Source organism: Phyllobates terribilis, unplaced genomic scaffold (assembly GCF_046119375.1).
Source record: "Phyllobates terribilis strain yellow unplaced genomic scaffold, ASM4611937v1 Scaffold_19__1_contigs__length_20705806, whole genome shotgun sequence".
NCBI lineage: Eukaryota > Metazoa > Chordata > Amphibia > Anura > Dendrobatidae > Phyllobates > Phyllobates terribilis.
In genome coordinates, this window is record NW_027362779.1 from 12,961,926 (window position 1) to 12,968,066 (window position 6,141).

Consider the following 6,141-nt stretch of genomic DNA (forward strand, 5'->3'; position numbering starts at 1 on the left):
AGTATTAAGCGATTTTATAGCCTCAACATTTTATTCTCATTTTATATGAGTTTTATAGCCCAAGACTTTATTCTTATTTGATAGGCTGATACTTATTGCTTGGCCATATTATCTATATGGCCAAGTTACAACTACCCCCAAGTATATAAAGTGTGTGTTTTATACGGATGTAAAAAGTAAAGACACAGTAAAAGTATTAAAAGATTTTATTTTTTTAAAGATAAATACATCTCCAAGACATTTCAAAGACAAAAACCACACTTTCACAAATGGTGAGATTCATGAATCAGGCATGTTACGCATATTGAACCAATTTCTGAACACGTTGAAGGATGGTGATGCAATTAGCTGTGGCCACACAGGGAAGTGTAACATTTATAGTTCTTCACAGACCAGATACCGAAAGATGGTGAAGCAATTAGTTGTGATCACAAAATCGCACACATCTCTGCTTATAAAGACAGCTTTTATTATTATACTTTGAATGTGCAGATAAGAGTGATGTTACAAGACCTGAGACTATTGCATCATTTTCACGCTTATTATCACCAAAACACTTTAAGACCTTATTGAAGGACAAACCACGGGCTAGATTAAGTTTATAGCCTCAACATTTTATTCTCATTTTATATGAGTTTTATAGCCCAAGACTTTATTCTTATTTGATAGGCTGATACTTATTTCTTGGGCATATTATGTATATGGCCAAGTTACAATTATCATTTTATATGAGTTTTATATCCCCATACTGTTTATTTGATAGTGTGGATCTTATTGCTTGGGCATATTTTCTATATGGCCAAGTTACAACTACCCCCAAGTATATAAAGTGTGTGTCTTATACGGATGTAAAAAGCAAAGACACAGTAAAAGTATTAAAAGATTTTATTGTTTTAAAAAATAAATACATCTCAAAGACATTTCAATAATATAAAAATCCTTACAGAATATTATAAAAAGTATCACAAGTACAATTAATATACAATTCTTACAAAATAATATAAAAAGTGTTACATTCACATGTACCAAAATGCATGTAATAATAATAATATACATTATTACATTTCTTGCAGATTAATATAGAGTGTTACAATTCAGTCAGATCATTTATCCAATACAACACTTACATCGTGAGCCACATGGATTGTAGTAATGGTAGAGACCTTTTTTTTTAGGCAGCAAAATTCCTTGTGTGATACCTAATGATGGAGAGTGTAAAGATTGAATTGTGCGGGTTGGTGTGGATAGCGTCCGGGGTGTAGATACATCGCTACCTTCACTGATGGAAATTTTTAATCCATCTAAAAGCTGTCTAGTAGTGGGATTGGCCACAACTGTAGATGGAATATTTAGCTCTGCCATTGCCTGCATAAATGAATCCCAACCCCGAGGCAGATTCCTGCTGGTCAGGGCATGGCTCTGTGTTGTACTACGTACCAAATCCAGCAAGTTAGATCCTGGTATTACAGTTCCTTTGAAAATAAATTCGCTTTTATCATTCCAGGATGTAACATTTTTATTTTGCAGCAGCCTGTTTAGTAAAAATTCAGCATTCTTTTTCTATCGTTGGTTTACATGGCTTACAATTTCACTGACCTCTTGATTTTTATCAGGGCCTGAATTTGGCAATTGTTGCTGATCAGATTCAGGAGGGCTAACGAGATTTAAAGTTGTTACTTCTTTTGAACTGTGCCTCGCATGTACCAAGTATCGTTGTAGCACGGAACTATACATTTTAATTTTCACATCATCGGGTATGTCACGACGTTGTAAAACTGCGCTAATTTCATCATCAAGACAACGAATAACACCAGACCCTCCACAAATCTGATGTGGGGAAAAGAGAGAGAGATTTCATCATATAGTTTTTGCCAGCATGAATAAAACCAAACAATATTATTGGGTTTGTGAGAAAAATGAGTTTCAATATTATGTAACAGCTGTTTTACAAAATAGCTCTTTCCAGAATTAGACGGGCCGGCTAGAATGCAGGAGAATGGGTGTTGTAGCCGCGGATCCATCACAATACTCAACTAATAGCCAAATGGCAGGGTGGTGAAGTCGTCTAATAGGCACCGCTTTGTGTAAACGCACTTTTGTGTTTTGCGCAGTGGCCTTGTTTCAATGTCCCAGTACTTTTTATTTCTCACAATGCCCGGCTGTTCTACGACAATTCGCTTCTGTGTTTCTGTGTCAGAATTATGCGGGTAGTCCAGAACTAAATCTTTCAGACTGCTAAAATTAATAGATTGAGTGTTACCGACATTTAGTGTTATACCCTTAACTTTTAAGACAGTTTTACCAGTGTTGAGTTTGTATCCGTAAGTTTTGGGACCCGCAGATACAAACTCTGTGATGTGAGTGTCATCGGGTATCTCACTGGTCAGGTCACCCAGGTAATCGCCTAAAGTCGGCTGCCACTCACCTTCCCTCTGCACAAAAATAACCGAATCTGTGTCGTGATAAAGACACCTCTCCTGCAACCGGCCCAGCAGAGAATAGAGCTCTAGCCGGGCATACGCGGTTGTAAAACACGCTATAAAAATGTTTGTGTTTTTGTTGACCGTGTGGTGTCCTTTTGCATATTTCCAGTTAATGGTTGCAGTTTCATCATCAATGAAATGTAACATTGAAATGTCATAGTAAGGTAGAAACACATGCTGAAAAAGCATCGGGGTTGCTAACAATGCTGGTACATGGTAAATTAGATCTCTGTGCAAACTTTCCCCATAAAGAATTTAAGAAAAGTTTGGAGATCTGTCTCTTTGCAGGATTCACGCCTATATTTTCAGGCCGTAATTGTACACCTTCTTTTTCAAGAAAGGAGTCAATGTACTGTTTTTTCTTGACAACGTCACTGCACCAGCTGGGATAACCCGAAGCCTCCTGCTTATCCCGAAGATGTAATTTAATGTAGGGGGCAAACAGATCATCAGTGCTGTTAGGAAAATGCCATATTTCGTAGATGTGTGCGATCCTATACCCTTTTTCTATGGCCAGCTCAAGCTCTATAGTGCACCATGTACCTGTCGGGGAATGCTCTTCATCACTATGTGCACAAACATCCGTTTGTGAATTTACAACGCATGTGTAGCAAAGGGGGAACATTAACTTTTTGTTGAGTTTTACAGGGAGAACTGGAAAGAATAAATCTCTCGGAGGGTAGACCTTGACTTTAGCAATGCCAAAGTATTTTTTAATGAAACCAAAATCATCATAGATGATATCTGGGTGGCCTACAGGGTATGTTTTAGTTTTGTTTACAAAGGGATAAAGACTGGTGAAATCATAGTAATGTAATGTCTCCCCATCTCTCAGACTGTGATAGAGTTTAATGGCGTTAGTTCGCCCGCCATAAAGAGCATCGCGTGGGTCTAAAGGTGTTGGGAATTCCATTTGGAGAAGAAATGTTTGAAGGTTAGAATCTTTTTCAACCATTTCACCCCAGTCGTGCTCCCACATCACTCTTACGCTGTATCCGCAGCACTGCAAGTAACGCTTTTTAGCTAAAAAGGCGTAATATAACTGGCCATAAGATGTATTTGTGACTTTATTTGTGTCATTTTCATTGTAACATACAGGACACCCATGATAAAAACAACCCTGAAATTCAAATGCTACATGCTGTTTGTTAACATAGGCGTAACCATCTAAAAAATATCTCCCGACTTGTTTTTCGCCGCCCCTCAAAGCATGCTGAATGGTAATGTTCTCTGTATGTGCTACATACATGACCCACTGTATAGCGGGTGACGAGTAGCGTTTTTTTGTCTTGTGATAATTATCACCGGGTAAAATGGCGATGGTTTTTTTTTTTGGTAGAAATTTAAATCTGTACATTGCCATACATACAAAGGCCAGGGTGATGAGTTGAAAAGGATCAACACATCGGGACACTACAATTTTTTTCTTTTGCAGCTTACAGTATGTTTTAACATTTTTTCTCGTCATTTCCATAATACGCTCTCTGTAAAGTTCACACGAGCGTCTCAAAATCTCAACATCTTGCTGACAATAAGATTTTAGCTCAGCCTTAAAGTCAAAAGTTGAATTTTTCCCGGCCTTTTAGCTGCTTTAGAATCGTGGTTGGTTCTAGCAACAGACCCCGCATGAAGCAATTTGCCGCCTGTATAAAAATTTTGTATTTAGTTTCATGTGTAAATACATATGAACAACTGTTGTTTTTCAAAGAGACGTGACCTTTTCTTTTCCTATTCATCAGGTGGTGTGGTGTTCTCGACTTTTTAGGTGGATTAGAAGTCAGCGTGTTTTCCGGCGTATACGTCGCCTGCAGCACCCCTGCATCTGTATACATATTAGAATTTACATTCATGTATAAATACACAGGATGAAACATTGTGTAAATAGATAGGTGTGTGCATATATGTATTTATATAGTTGGAGCATACCACTGATCGGCTGTTGTAAATTAGTTTCGCTTGTCTCTCCTGCAGTGCTGGTACAGGCCATAGTTTCTGCAGCTGCGATACCAGTAACATCAATATTCATATCTGCTAGAATATCGTCAAGCTCGCGTACAATCAAGAATCATTGTGGAGAGGCGTAACTGGGCTGTGTTTGTGGGTGTTTGTGGGAGTTAACAGAAGGTGTGTTTTTCTGGTAGCCTCCTTTATATTCATGTATTCTTCCAGCCTGATAGCATGACACACAGCTCTGAGACAGAAAGTGTTGATCCATAGCAACATTCCTCACAGCTCAGATCGGGTCTAAACGTAAGTATAATCAGCCCATTACGCATTATCTAGTTATTTTGTCTTACCACTATACCCAGTTGTTTAATTATGTTTAAGCGTGCATAGTTAAAGGTATTATTTGTTTTAATAATTTAGTCATATATTCAATATGCTACAACTGAAATAACATAATAGTTACTAGATGTTAATGATCACTAAATAGAGCATTCACTGCACAGTGTTTAATCATGTATAAAGAGTTTACCCTGTATTAGTTTGGTAGTTTTGCTTGCTTCATATAGTGGTATTTATGCGGCTGCTTTTAATTTACATGATGTGTAACATAATCTACTTCTTTTAAAGTTATATTAATTATATAAAATGCAGAAAATTTGCTAGTTTCAGTATTATACCGTACTTGAATGCAGGCAGTCGTCATTCAAATCACTATTGTATTACTATAGATTTAGTACAGGTAGCACAGAAAATTCACACATACTTAATTTTATTTTAGATGGAAGGACAAAATTTTGTGGATCCATACGTTGACATGCTTACAGATACAGAATTAGGTATGCATTACATCGAATATAGCTAGAATTGTTATTATCTTATTTCAATTATATGTAGATGTTTTATATATTATTTTTATATTTCATTCTTTCTTGTTAAAGCGGCGTATATGGATTGCGAGCTTGACGATATTCTAGCAGATATGAATATTGATGTTACTGGTATCGCAGCTGCAGAAACTATGGCCTGTACCAGCACTGCAGGAGAGACAAGCGAAACTAATTTACAACAGCCGATCAGTGGTATGCTCCAACTATATAAATACATATATGCACACACCTATCTATTTACACAATGTTTCATCCTGTGTATTTATACATGAATGTAAATTCTAATATGTATACAGATGCAGGGGTGCTGCAGGCGACGTATACGCCGGAAAACACGCTGACTTCTAATCCACCTAAAAAGTCGAGAACACCACACCACCTGATGAATAGGAAAAGAAAAGGTCACGTCTCTTTGAAAAACAACAGTTGTTCATATGTATTTACACATGAAACTAAATACAAAATTTTTATACAGGCGGCAAATTGCTTCATGCGGGGTCTGTTGCTAGAACCAACCACGATTCTAAAGCAGCTAAAAGGCCGGGAAAAATTCAACTTTTGACTTTAAGGCTGAGCTAAAATCTTATTGTCAGCAAGATGTTGAGATTTTGAGACGCTCGTGTGAACTTTACAGAGAGCGTATTATGGAAATGACGAGAAAAAATGTTAAAACATACTGTAAGCTGCAAAAGAAAAAAATTGTAGTGTCCCGATGTGTTGATCCTTTTCAACTCATCACCCTGGCCTTTGTATGTATGGCAATGTACAGATTTAAATTTCTACCAAAAAAAAAAACCATCGCCATTTTACCCGGTGATAATTAT

At 37.1% G+C, this 6,141-nt stretch overlaps 1 long non-coding RNA gene across 1 annotated transcript; it reads right to left on the minus strand.

Annotated features, from left to right (window-relative positions):
* Nucleotides 1–867: 867 nt before the first annotated feature.
* On the minus strand, nt 868–4,725 carry LOC141176251 (uncharacterized). Its single transcript, XR_012253115.1, has 2 exons — nt 4,410–4,725; nt 868–4,305 (listed from the first exon to the last, which is right to left on the minus strand). It is a non-coding gene; the product is annotated as an uncharacterized lncRNA (long non-coding RNA).
* Nucleotides 4,726–6,141: the final 1,416 nt, after the last annotated feature.